Here is a 14481-nt window from a genome sequence, read left to right as displayed (position 1 = left end):
TAATCTGTTTTGGGTCTCCATATTGGTGAGGAGGATAAACTGAAAAACAACCACTAGCGAGTTCTGCACACTGAAAAGAAAAATGGCTGCACATGGAAAAATGAAAGTGTATGATGCAGAGCAGGAGGACTGGATTCAATAGTCAGAGGGAGACTCTCAGTACTTCATTGCAATGATATAGAGGATAACAACAAGAACCATGCTATTTAATTGAGTGTTTGTGGAGAAAAAAAAACAATGATTTTATTGTAAGTTTGGTGGTGCTGGATAAGTCCAATGCCACATCCTTTGATAAGCTGGTTAAAGTTCTCACGCACCATCGTACCCCTCCATCATCTGAGATTGTGCAGCATTTTAAATTTAACAGTTCTTCCCGCCAATCTAGAATATCCGTGGCAGTTTATGTAGCAGAACTGTACCATTTGTCAGAGCACTGTGGTTCTGGAGATGCAGCATGGCGTTTAATGTAAGATTGAATTCTTTCATCACTGATACCATAGACAAGTCTGAGACGTCTGTTGGCAGAGTCCTCCTTAGATTTAAAATAAATAAATAAATAAAGAAGAAGAAAAAAAGAAAGAAAAGCTCTGGAAACAGCACCAGGCATGTACGTAGCTGAACAGCATGTTTGGATGTACAGGAAAGCACTAAGCAGCATGTAGGTAGCTGAACAGTTGCAAGCATGATGCACAAATTGTCCAGCATTCCACACAAAGCACATAAATCTTTAAGTACCTCCTGAAGAGCACATAAAATTGCTTTAGAAGTGCGGAGAAACATGACGATATCTACTGCCCATACAAGGATACAGGGTGCTGGGTTTGCCGGAAGCGAAGTCATCTTGCAAAAGTGTGCCTTAAAAAACAGAGATACATGGCAAGGGGAAATGTGGATTACAAGAAAGAGGTTTATCATATTGTAGAGGAAGAAGAGGAGCCAGAAGCCAAGGATTCGGTGTATAATATGTTCAATATTATAAGCAAAAACCAAAAGGAGGAGCCACTGCAAGTGGATATTACAATTAATAAACAAAGAATAACCATGGAGACTGATATAGGAGCTTCTTTGTCTATAATCAGTGAGGTTACTTATCACCAGTTGTGGCACAGGAGAATACACCACAGTTGGGAGCAGCAAATGTAGTGTTACATACATATACAGGAGAACGAATTCCAGTAAGAGGCATTGTCAATGTGGACCGGGACCAGAAGCTATGCTTATCTTTAGTAGTACTGAAGGGGAAAGGTCTGAGCTTCATGAGATAAGACTGCTTAAAGTATCAAAACCTAACTGGGCAGACGTCAATCATTTCCATACACCAAGCATAGAAACACTTCTTGAAAGAGAGAGAGGAAAAAAAAGAGCCAGCTGTTCAGGGAGGGTCTTGATACTTTGAAAGGGGTCAGTGCCAGAATGTACATGGCTTCAGATGCTAAACCATGTTTCTTTAAGCCAAAGCCAGTACCCTATGCCATGTGACATCAGGTAGACCAAGAACTCGATAGACTACAGGCAGCTGATATTATTGAGCCTATCCATAGTTTCAGACTGGGCTGATCCTAGTGTCCCAGTGTTGAAATCAGACAGGAGTGAGGATACATGGGGACTACGAGGTCATGGTCAACCATGTGGCCATGTTAGATACATGCCCACTCCCTAAGAGAGATGACATGTACTCTACCATATTGGCAGGGGGAACTTTCACAAAAATCAATCAATTTAATTAAGGCATACTTCCAAATCGCTCTGGACAATAGATCTAAAATGTAATGATCAATAATCCCAAAGGGTTGTTTCATTATAACTGCCACCCATTCAGAGTGTCACCAGCTCCAGGCATGGACAATTAATTCCAAGGTATACTAAATGTCTGTGTATAATTTGATGATAACCTGATTACAAGGGAATCTGAGTCAGAAAGCTTGAAAAGCTTGGAGTGGGCACTACAAAAATGGGCTGATGCAGGCATGCATCTTATGAGGGAGAAGTGTATTTTTCAGGCTGGTGACATAATTTACTTGGAACATAAAACTGATGCAAATGGCTTACCTCCAGTAAAAGAAAAGGTATGGGTCATTACTGTGACACCACCACCAGAGTCAGAGTCCAGACTGAATTCTTTCTGAGCCTGCCAAATTATTATGGTAATTTTTTTACCCAACTTGGCATCCATATTGGCTCCATTACACAACTATTACAGAATGCATAAAATTCCACTGGTCAAAAAAAAAAAAAAAAAAAACACTTGTGCAGAAGCAAAGAAATTGCTAACCTTTTGGTTCATTATAATAGCCAGAAAGAACTAGTATTATCTTGTGATGATTCACTGTATGGGATGGTAGTGGTACTAGCCCACCAAATACCAGATGGATTTGAGCATCCACCAGTTATGCATCAAAGTCACTAGCTCCAGCAGAAAGAAATTCCCAACTATAAAGAGAAGGGCTAGCAGTGGGTTTTTTTGGATTTAGAAGTTCCACACTTACCTATATGGTAAGCATTTTGTTATACACTCAGATAATAAACCTCTGAAAGATCTGGTTGGTGAGAGCAAACCTGTGGCATCTGCCAGAATTCAGAGATGGTGTCTCACCAGATCAACTTATTACTATGCATTTGATTATAAACCTGGAAAAGCATTGGCTTATGCAGATGCTCTGAGTAGATTTCCTTTACCAGAGAGCATATCCAAAGTACCGCAGCCTACAGAAATCCTCCTTGTTGAACTACTGTCCACTTTTCTAATCAATGCAGCACAGATAAAAAGAATGAGGAGTCTGGTGGCACCTTACAAAACATACAAAAGCCAGTAAGAGAACACTTCAATCCCCCTGGACATTGAATAACAGATTTAAAAGTAGCCATCCTTCAACAACAAAAACCCTCAAAAACAGACTTCAAAGAGAAACTGCAGAGCTACAATTCATTTGCAAACTTAACACTATTAATTTGGGCTTGCATAGGGACTAGCTGGCTCACTACAAAAGCAATTTTTCCTCTCTTGGTATTGATACCTCCTCATCAATTATTGGGGGTGGACCCCATCCACCCTGATTGAATTGGCCTTTTCCAACACTGGTTCTCCAGGTAACTCTCTTCTCTTCATGTGCCAGTATATTTATGCCAGTATCTGTAATTTTCACTCCGTGCATCTGAAGAAGTGGGGTTTTTTACCCACAAAAGCTTATACCCAAATAAATCTGTTAGTCTTTAAGGTGCCACCGGACTCTTCGTTGTTTTTGTGGATATAGACTAACACGGTTACCCTTCAGATAAAAAAAAGAGACTCAGAGACCCGCACTGTTGTCTCAAGTACAGAGGATGGTTACAAGTGGTTGGACAGAGAGGGTAAGCACAGTACTCCAAATGGAGTCTTAGTGTCCAAGACGGGTGATTATTGTTAAGGTCCTGGGTGATCATACTTCCAGTCAGTAGACCAGTGGAGCTAAACTGATTATATGAAGCACATCCTGGCATTGTACGCATGAATGTGTTTGCACACAATTATATGTGGTGGCCAGGAATGGATCAGGAGATCAAGACTGTTGTGCAACAGTGTGTGGTTTGCCAATCCAGTCGCCATTCTCCACCAAAAGTTCCTTTGCACCCACTGAAGTGGCCTCAGCAACCATGGTGAGGCTTCATGTAGATTAGATTGGCCCATGTATGGGGAAAATGTTTTTAATAACTGATGCTTATTCAAAAAATGGATTGAGGCACACATAATGCCCTCCTCTATAGTGCAGGCTACAACTGATAAACTTCAACGTACATTTTTCACTTTTGGATTGCCTGAGACAGTAGTGAGGGACAATGGTACTCAGTTCACTGGTGCTGTATTTCAGGAATCAATGAAATAAAATAGCATAAAACACATTAGAACTGTGCACTTTGCCTCCCTTCTTCAAATGGCCTAGCTGAGTAGGTGTTGCAAATCATAAGAAGTTGGCATATGGTAGCATAGACGCTAAACTGGCCAGGCTTCTTTTCTAGTATAGCGTGACGCCACAAGCCACAACAGGAAAGTCATCTGCAGAACTCTTAATGGGAAGGATACTAAGAACTCATCTGAGCTCCCTACACCACGATGAAACTGTTAAGGTGAAGGAAAAGCAAGACAGCACAAGAGTCATATTATGATGCTTACACCTAATGTTCTTGGTGATGTTTAAGTAACGCAGTATAGGCTCTTAATTTTCACAATGGCCCTCACTGGTTATCAGGTAGCCTCATAGCACAGACAAGACCACTTTCTTGGGTGACTGAGTTACCAGATGGGAGTCACATTCGTTGACATCACAGTCAGGTTAGTTTGCGGTGCTACAAGGAGTTACTGTAGAGAATTCTTATTTGGATATTGAGATGCCACGTGCTATGGAGTCATTAGACTACCCAGTTACTACATCCAGAAATAGTGAGATGGCTGAGGACCCCATACCAACCACTACAGCAGCCTTGGAAGTTAAGCCTGCAGAGATGGTGGTATTATTAGAAAGCCGTTCTGCACCAGCTACTGATCAAGGACCACAGGTGTCTCCACTGTGTTAGTCCAATAGATCTCCCAAACCTAGAGACAGACTGGATTTGTGGTAGTAAAGCAATTATGATAGAGAAGGCAGAATAATCCCTTGTAATTGCCTGAGGATTAGGGTACTCTACCTCAGACTTTTAGTTAGAATATTTTGTTTTGTTTTTTGTTATAAGTTTTGTTTTAAGTTTATTACTACTAATAATAATATTAATAATGTAAAGGGGAGGAATGTAATGTTGCAGATATTTATGTTATGCTTCTTGTCACTTGGTAGCCAATATGAGAATACCTATTGACTGTTAGAAGCCCTATGATTGTACTAAGCATGCTCGAGCAGGTTCAGAGGGATTGGGGGGCAGAGAGTTGCGAGGAAGTTTGTCCAAGAGGAAGGTTGATTAGTTGTCTATATGAACATGTATCAGAATAAAAGATCTCCTTTCTCAGTTCTAATCTATTTTGGGTCTCTCACTATTTAGTGTCAGAAAATAGATTTTCCTTCGGAAAAGATCAGAGTGTTCTGCTACAGTACATCCAGGAAAAGACCAGCAAGCTTCCTGGCTTTGGGATACTTTGGGATGAGTTTTCCACACATAATGCACCAAAACTGTCACTGGTGTGCCAGTTTTATTTGTGCCACTCCACTGAACCACATCAATTTACACCAGCTGACAATCTCACCTTCTGTATTGCAGGCAATCAGTGCTGGCAGCATGAGGTCCCTTGATACTATCGCTGAGAGCAGCTATTGGTGGAGAACCATCATTATAGTCATTCCTCAAAGTTTTTGAAGACAAACATTCCTGAACCATCAATGCATGTGCAGTCAGCACACACACGCACACACACACACACACACACAAAATAGCGCACCAGAGAAGTAAAGTCTCTCTGTCATTGTGGTAAGCAGCATTTTAGTAGTACATTATTAATTCCATAAGTAAGTGGAAGTTATTTTAGCCTCACACTGTTTCACTTTGTATCTAAGATCCCTGAGGTGTTGTGTATGCAACACACAAACAGTATATCAGAGATGCCTAGCCTGCATATCTACTTTCAAGGTAGTAGCCTAGTGTATTAATTCCATCTGCAAAATTGTGGGATTATACATAGAGCAAAGGCAATGAAGAGCTTAATTTACCTACCTTATGTATCGAGAACGAGACATAGGGACTCTGAATTCAAAGTTTTTCAAACTTTAGCGCCTGCAAACCCATGAGAATGGGTTCTTCAAAACCCACCATACAAACACCCCTTTAAAGCCACTTCCAGCCAAAATTGGAAGGATTTGCACAGCTCTACCCTTGGGCAGTCAAGGAAGTTCCAAGCATCATTATATTGCCCCATTTCCAGTTTCACTGCAAAGAGGAAACAATTAAGTCATAAATAATTTCATGTCACAGATGTGACTTGAATATGTTTTAAACTATGCTAAACTACATGAAAGAAAACATGCCCTTCAGTGCAAACAATTTAACCATAACAGGCTAGCCAGAAGTTGTGTACACTTAATGAGGAGTCAGTGACAAAGTATATCATTTATGCATTAAAGTAGTACACATTTTCACACTTGCTTTCAAGGCTGCTGTTCCCAGATTGGCAAAAACAATTGCATATCTTCCACACTAACTTCTGGTACTCTGCCTACTATTTTTATTTATTTAGTATGTACCTACATGATAGTCTAAGTTCTGCTCTGCTCATGCTTCAGACATAAAAAAAATATTGCCAAAGGCAGTGAAACATCAGTTTACCGATTAAATGCTACTTTGAAATAAATGGATATTTAACTATTTTATTTGGAAGCTGGAATTAATTGGAGTTTATAGCTCTGATACTCAGAGAGAGTTTGTCTTTCTCCCAGCAGAGTTGTTCTTAAACCACTTGTCTATAGTTTTTCCATATTATGCTAGTAAAATATTTTACTGTGAATTGTCTCATCTCAGAACTATCAAAGGCTCCTAAAATTTTCTATTCCAGATGAAATTCGAAAGCAAGATCTACACTGCAGCTGGGGGGGTGATTTTCAGCTCATGTAGATGTATCCACTCTAGCTTTAACATAGCTAGCGCACTAAAAATAGCAGTGAGGACAGTGCGGCATGGGCCGCAAAAGTGAGTACGTACCCCGGGGTGAGGAGTCAGGCAGGCTTGTGCAGCCAGCACTGAAGCCCACACTGCTACATCCTCACTATTCTTTTCAGCAAGCTAACTACATTAAAACTAGTGTATATGGGTGGTGGGTATCATAGGCAGGAGTAGCCTGTGCCTTCCCAAACAGCCTAGTGTGGCCCTGCCCACACTCTGCCCCCAGGCCAGGCCCCGACCTGTGGTTCCCAGAGTGCTCTGCCTTGGCTGGCCGGCCTGCCACCCATAAGGAGTTAGGATGGCTGGTGCTGGGGCCACGCCACCTGAAGCCATGGGGTCAGAAGTGCTGTCACCTGGTTCACCAGGGCTGGGGCCTCACCCCCTGGCTGCCTGGAGCTGGGGTCAGGGGCTGCAGTGGGGGTGCTCTGGGCTCCTGCGGGGGAGGAGGGAAAGATGTGGGGGCAGATGGGGAGGGATGGGGTGTTGGACACAAGGGGAGGGGCAGGGGCTAGCCTCCCCCAATGGCCGGGTCACCGACCACCCATGCTAGTGTAGGTATATCTACATGAGCTACAAATCACACCTCCGGCTATGGTGCAGACACGCCTTAAGATCTGGCATAGAAGCTGCCAGCTTTGTATTTCAAACATCTTTTGTGTTGCCCAAGAGGTAAAGTTTTTTATTTCAGTTTTTGTACTAATCAACAGTGTACTGTATGAAGATGTTGTCATTGTACTGAAGAGTTCTACTAACATAATAAAATAAAAGGCAACCATTTATTCCTGAAAACTTCTCTGCAATTCCATCCACTCAAGCTGTCAATTAAATCTTTATTTTACTGTCAATCCAACACCAAATTCATAGCGGAAAAGTCTTCTGACTTCAGATTCATAGTATAACAAAATTTCTGAGTGACACCTTAACAAAGGAAACATTCTGGTACCCATCTATTGTCTTTTTAAAGACGACATTGTGCAAGGATGTTTAAAATTTTGCTTTTTAATATGGTGCCTAAAAATGCAGTTAACTATTGACTTTGGACTAGATGTCTGTCTGTAGCTGAGCTGTTGTTCAGTGTACAGTCTGGGTATGGAGAGAAAGGTGACTCTATGCCATGATTCAGCACCCTGATACTTACCACAATTGGGGTAAAATCAGCCCTTAGTGGACCTTAGGCCAGTCTTCCCCTAAATTACACCATCTAGCGCAGCCTCCCTGGGAACTGCTCTGAGTAAATCATACTCTGGCTCTGGCTGCAGCTCTCCCAGGAACATCCTCATATGCCTGAGGTTAAAAGGGAAATGGATGTTGTTACGGTGCTTTATGCCACTTGGGGAATTCTGCCTACATCAGGGGAATCCCCAGCTGCCCTGTTTGGGAATAAAGATCCATCTTTTGTGATGCCAGTATGGGGCAAGCCAGGGACCAGGATTTGGCCCTTTTTATCTTAGTCTTACCTGGTCTTTGCAAATATACAGCATCAAATAGATTATCCAAGTTATTTTATAGATCAGTCCAGTAGGATCTGATAAAATAAACCATAAAATACAGCTTCAGTTTGGAAATACCATGAAACACTTAAAACTGAATTTCTCCTTCCATATCTATCTCTCTTAACGCCCTGCCCTTGCAGGGACCTTGGGCTGTGATGCCCCTCTATTCCTCTTATTCTCTATCAGTGGCACCTAATAGTTTAGTCTCCTGTGGGCTAATTTTGGTCATTGTGTATAGAGTATGGGTGCTGTCAATGGCCTGTGCTATACAGGTGGTCAAACTATTTAATCTGGTGGTCCCTTCTGGCCTTAAACTCTATGACTATTACTTAGTAATTTTATTTAATGTATTTTACAATTTTGTGTATTTATTAACCAAACGTGTTAAACACATTTTAATTCTCTTTAAAATAGCGTAAGAATTTGTATAGCCAAAGAGCCAACTCAACCTCAATTAGTTGCAATGAGAAGGTATCAATAACAATATTTGTGTATTTTTTAAAATGATATTGTCAACTAAGGTAATGGTAGATTAACTTTGTTCACTAAGGGCACAATCCTCACCACAGAAATCAATGGTGAAACTACTACTGAATGTAGTGGTGTAGGATCAGACCTCAATACTATTAGACTGGCAAAGTTAATACTTAATATTGTACAAGCATAGTTCCTTAAGGGTATCATTTTAAAAGTGCTTAAGTGACTTAAGAGTAGGGTTGCTAGGTGTCCAGTTTTTGACCGGAACGTCCAGTTAAAAGGGGATCCTGATGGCTCCGAACAACACCACTGACCAGGCCGTTAAAAGTACGGTCGGAGGGGCTGGTAGACTCCCTACCTGGCTCCGCATGACTCCCAGAAGCAGCAAGGCGTCCCTCTGACTCCGAGGTGCAGGGGGAGTCAGGGAGGCTCCACACACTGCCCCTGCTCCAGGCGCCAGCTCTGCAGCTCCCATTGGCTGGGAACCACAGCCAATGGGAACTGTGGGAGTAGCACCTGCGCATGGAGGCAGTGCACACCACGCAGAGCCGCCTGGCTGCCGCTACACCTAGGAGCTGAGGAACATGTCGCTGCTTCCGGGGACCCCCCTGCAGGAAGCACCACCTGCAGCCCTCACCATAAGCTCCTGCCCCACCCTAGAGCCCCCTTCCGCACCCTGAAGCCCTCATTTCTGGGGGCCCCTGGAGTCCATACCCCAGCCAGAGCCCTCACCCTCTCCTATACCCCAACCCCTTGCCCCAGCCTGGTAAAAATGAGCGAGTGATGGAGGGAGGGGGGATTGAGTGAGTGAGGGGCGGGGCCTCAGAGAAGGGGGCAGGGGCAGGCCAAGGGTGTTCGGTTTTGTGCAATTAAAAAGTTGGCAACGCTACTTAATAGCCTAATTCCCACTGATTTTCAATGAGACTTCAGCTCCTAAAGGTCTAAGTCATTTTTATAATGGAATTTATGCTCCTAAGGCACTTCGTAGCTTTTGAAAATTTTCCAAAACTTTTGTTTTAAAATAAAGTTATGATTGTAAAGACAAATGAGTTGCTTCAAGTTTTTCTATATTTCTATATTACAATACTGTACTTATAAAACAAATATTTGGAAGCTAGAAAATTCTAAGGTATGAGTAAAGTTTTCAAAAATACATGTTTGAAATTCTGGAAATGTATAGATTATACATATAAAATAGACAATTTTCTGGGATTTGTGTATTTTTAGCAAATATATAAACTGAAAAGTACTTAGTTTTACATAGAATTTCATACTATCAAGAATTATCCCATTAAAGGTCAGTGCTGCCCTCAGTTATGCACATACAAAGCTTTATTAAAAAACTATAAGCATATAGGAAGAATTTGGCTTAATGAGTGTAAATTGAGTATTTTCATTGAATCATAGAAATGTAGGACTGAAGGGACCTCAAGAGGTCATCTAGTTCAGTCCTTTGCACTCAAGGCAGGAGTAAGTAATAACTAGACCATTCCTGACAGGTGTTTCTCTAACCTGTTCTGAAAAAACTCCAGTGACAGAGATTCCACAACTTCCCTAGGCAATTTGTTCCAGTGCTTCACCACCCTGACAGTTAGGAAGCTTTTCCTAATGTCCAACCTAAACCACCCTTGCTGCAATTTTAGCCCTTGCTTCTTGTGCTACGCTTAGAGGATAACAAGAACAATTTTTCACTCCCCCCCCCCTTCTTGTAACAACCATTTATGTACTTGAAAATTTATGTCCCCACTCAGTCATGTTTTTTAGACCTTTAATCATTTTTGCTGCTCTCCTCTGGGCTGTCTCCAAATTGTCCACATCTTTCCTAAATGTGGCACCCAGAACTGGCCACTATACTCCAGCTGAGGCCTTATGAGGACGGAATAGAGTGGAAGAATTACTTCTTGTGTCTTGCTTACAGCACTCCTCTTAATACATCCCAGAATGATGTTCGCTTTTTTTGGGTTTTTTTGCAACAGTTACATATTGATTCATATTTAGCTTGTGATCCACTATTACCCCCCATATCCCTTTCCAGAGAGTTTTTTGAGTTTCAGACCATTGAAGATCTCCAGGTTAAGCTGGGCTGTCTCTTCCCATACTTCCTATCTTTCTTATGCAGTGGGATAGTTTGCTCTTGTGCCCTTAATGTCTTTTTGAAAAACTGCCAATTCTGTCAGTTTTTCCCCTTCGGTAAGATCCCATGGGAAGCAAGTCACCTGAACTTGTTAAAGTCTGCCTTCTTGAAATCCTTTTTCTTTATTCTGCTGTTTGCCCTGCGACCATTCCTTAGACTCATGAATTCTACTATTGCATGATCACTTTCTCCCAAGCTGCCTTCCACTTTCAAATTCTCAACCAGTTCCTCCCTATTTGTCAAAATCAAATCTAGAACAGCCTCTCCCCTGGCTATCTCCATCTTTTGAAATAGAAAATTGTCTCCAATGCATTCCAAAAACTTGTTGGGAAAATAATACAGCAGGGCACAGATTATCCAACGGATGTCTGGGTAGCTGAAGTCCCCCATCATCACCAACTCCTGCGCTTTGGATGATTTTGTTAATTGTTTTTTAAAAAAAAAAAGCCTCATCCATTTTTGTGTATAAATGGGTATTTGTATCAAGTTAAAACATGCTCACAAAATCATCTGATGAAGAAACTGATTTCTTGAATCAACCCAATGGGCAGAGGGAAATTCATTGGGAGATGACAGAGGTTGTTGAGAGAGGATGTTTTGGAGTGGGGAGGAGGCTGTTGGCTCTGCATTGCTTTGGTGAACACTCCTGTTGATCAGCAGAGAAAAACATTCCACAAAAGTGCCTGTATTTTGATCTAAAGAGTACAGATTAGAATTTACCACTCTTTACCCTTCCCATTCTAAGGGATTTTCTCTACAGGATAAATGTGACAATGAAACAGAAGAAACATTCTCTGTCAAAATAGCTAGGAACGCTCTACCCTGACAAAGTAATGAGATGTGTTTTATTCAATAAGTCACTAAAAATAGTTGCACAAGATGGTTTCCAAATGTTTACTCAACAGCAGAATCTATGACATAGAAGTAAACATCTATGAACAAAAGAAGCCTTTTCATCTTGGAAAAACAACTAAAATTAGAGGTAAAATGATGAACAAATCCACTCAGTTCAAGCTCAACCTCAGAAAAAAATATTTTAGATTGAGTTTTGGGAACATAAACCATTGGTGTATTCTGATGAGAAACGTAAATGATTTTATAGGGATTTTTTTTACTATGCATTAACATCTGGAACCCTGCTAATTGCAAACAGAATGTTACATAAAATCTGAAATCAAAGAGACTTTCTCTGGCTCATATGTCTTTAGTAGACAAAAATCATTTCCCCTGACACAAGTACATTGATGTAATTGATAAAATACCCACTTGGTATATTTTACTATGTGTGTAATTTTGGGTCTCATGTCATTTCATCTGTAACAAAATAATGACAATAATACTTAGAATGTAGTTTTAACTGGGTGGCAGGTTCTGGGAAATTGTAGGATAACACAGAGCTCCTTTGTTGACTATCTAAGTTCGGATGCTAGAAACCCTACATAATGATGAAAATTTTGTCTGAGTCACACTGGCACATCTCATCAGCTCCAACCGAGAACTCAGAGGGTGTCTATCTGAGGCATTGGAAGCTACGGGATTGGATGGAAGAGGTTCCGCAGTGAAAACCCTTGGAATTCTAGAGCTCAGGGTTGAATGCTTTTGCTGGCATTTATGCTTTATTGTTATTTGAGTTACCAAGAAAACCAAATGGCAAGAAGGCAGCTAATTTGGACTATATGATGTGTGTGTATATTCTGTTCATGTCAATGCCACCTAATCATATCAAATTCCAGAAAATTTTCCTGCACGAAGGTAGATCATGGTGCCTTCAAAAGTTCAAGTAGTAGCTCCTGACTGCCTCCTCTCAGCCTCGTATCTTCCTGGGTGCCATTTCTCACAAGTTAGAATCCTTTCTCCAGCTGTTGGGTCTGATTTGATCACCCCCAACTTTCAGCACTTGTCACCATTTTACTTCATTCACTGCCCATTAGATTTTTCAATGTTGTAATGGTGCCCATTAATAAAAGTAGTAATACAAAATAAAAAATAGGAACAGGTTCTCTGCAGATCATTACGAATATATAAGCCATACATAAATTATGTACTAAATATAAAAGAAATAAGCCTACTGATGATCAGTAACTAAATCAGGGGCAAAAAAAGACAACAGACACAACCCAATACTCCTAAACTGTTTGGAAATTTCAACTTGTGCACATAGCTGGCCTATGTAACTATAAAATCTCACTGTTCCCCTCATCCTCTTTCTCACCTCCTACCATTTATCACACTTACTTTTCATGTCTCGTCTTAAATTAGACTGTAAGCAACTCACAATAGGGACTGCATCTCAAAGTGCTGAGTACCAAATACAATAGGTCCCCACTCAGGCACTTCCACAACATAAGGAACGACACATTCCATAGTCAGAACTCTTATCCAGGCCCTTGTCCTCTCTTGGTTTTGATGCCTAAACCTTGTCCTTTTCGAGACCAATTAAAAAGCTAGTGCACAACATTTTAATTCCTTACACCAGTTCCCCTCCCTATTCATCACACTAAACACGAGCTTCCGCCTCTGAGTTGCAAGGGCCATCCAATCTATATCCTCTATTACGTCATTGTCTGCTGCTTTTGCTCCATCATTTCCAGTCTTTATTGACAATTAGTCTGTTTATCTCACAAGTACCTCTGTGCTTTTTCACGTCACACATTAGGTAGGATGCCTGCCATGATAATTTTTTTTTTTTTTGTGGAGGCTGACAGCTATTGGCCCCCCATGTAATAACCTCGCACCCTCCTGAGGGGTCCCGACCCCCAGTTTGAGAACACCTGCACTACACTATTCTTTCAAACCCTCCGGAACACTCACTTCTATCATGATGCCTGTGAAATATTGCCAGATCATAATTGATGAGCAGGTGATGAGCTAAAACAATGGTTACCATTCAAAACATTTAAAAAAAAATCCCACCCCTCTGTTACAACAATTTATGCATATCACTGCTATATATAAAACCATATGTGTATTATTACTACCTCATTCTCCCTCTCCTTACTCCAATTGTTCCATCCACCTGTGTTGCATCTTGTATTAAACTGAGTTTGTAAGCTGTCTTGGGGCAGAGATTGGTTTTAGAAAGAACCACACATGACAGAAACTCATCATGTCATTTACTGAACCTCTGGACGGTACTTATATACCACAGTGATGGGTGCAGTACAGTAACCTGAATAGAGAAGAATACAATAGAATTTTATGACAGTGAAACACCCCCTAAAGACCATTTCTAATATATCCCATCTTAAGTAGTCACTTTAAAGTACAGTATCTATTGTACATTTTATTTGACTTTTAACTAAAGACCACATCTAGTAAGCAAGTTTTTTTGGTGCATTCCTGTAACACAAATTTCTCTGTATCATTCAAAAATATATTCCATTTTTATGTTCTCAAAAGGCCATGTTAACAGCAATGTAGTCATGGAAACACATTGTAATCCTTATTTTAAAAGAGACGAACCTACCACAATTCTTAATCGAGAGCCTAAATATCTATTGTAGAGGGGATTTATATAACCTCCCAAGGGCAACTGCAAATAACTCATACCTACCAAAACATGTCAACAAGACAGCCAACTAGAGATGAGTCAACTGTCTTCTGATCATATTTGCATTTTGTGACATTCCTGAATGACAACACACCAGCTGTCAAAAATGTAATGTATTTTGCACCTACCATATTTTCACTACAAAAAAACTTTGAAGCACTCAGTAGCTCAGCAACTGAAACAATGCTGCAGATTAGATCAAATGTGATAAA

The 14481-nt window shown here is 40.8% G+C and overlaps 1 pseudogene; it reads right to left on the bottom strand.

Moving 5' to 3' along the window:
- Positions 1-400: 400 nt before the first annotated feature.
- The window catches only part of LOC117879627, a 41543-nt pseudogene continuing 27462 nt past the window's right edge, over positions 401-14481 (bottom strand).

Source organism: Trachemys scripta, chromosome 6 (assembly GCF_013100865.1).
Source record: "Trachemys scripta elegans isolate TJP31775 chromosome 6, CAS_Tse_1.0, whole genome shotgun sequence".
Taxonomy (NCBI): domain Eukaryota; kingdom Metazoa; phylum Chordata; order Testudines; family Emydidae; genus Trachemys; species Trachemys scripta.
The sequence above is the reverse complement of the archived record's forward strand: the minus strand, read 5'-3'. Positions and strand labels throughout refer to the sequence as shown.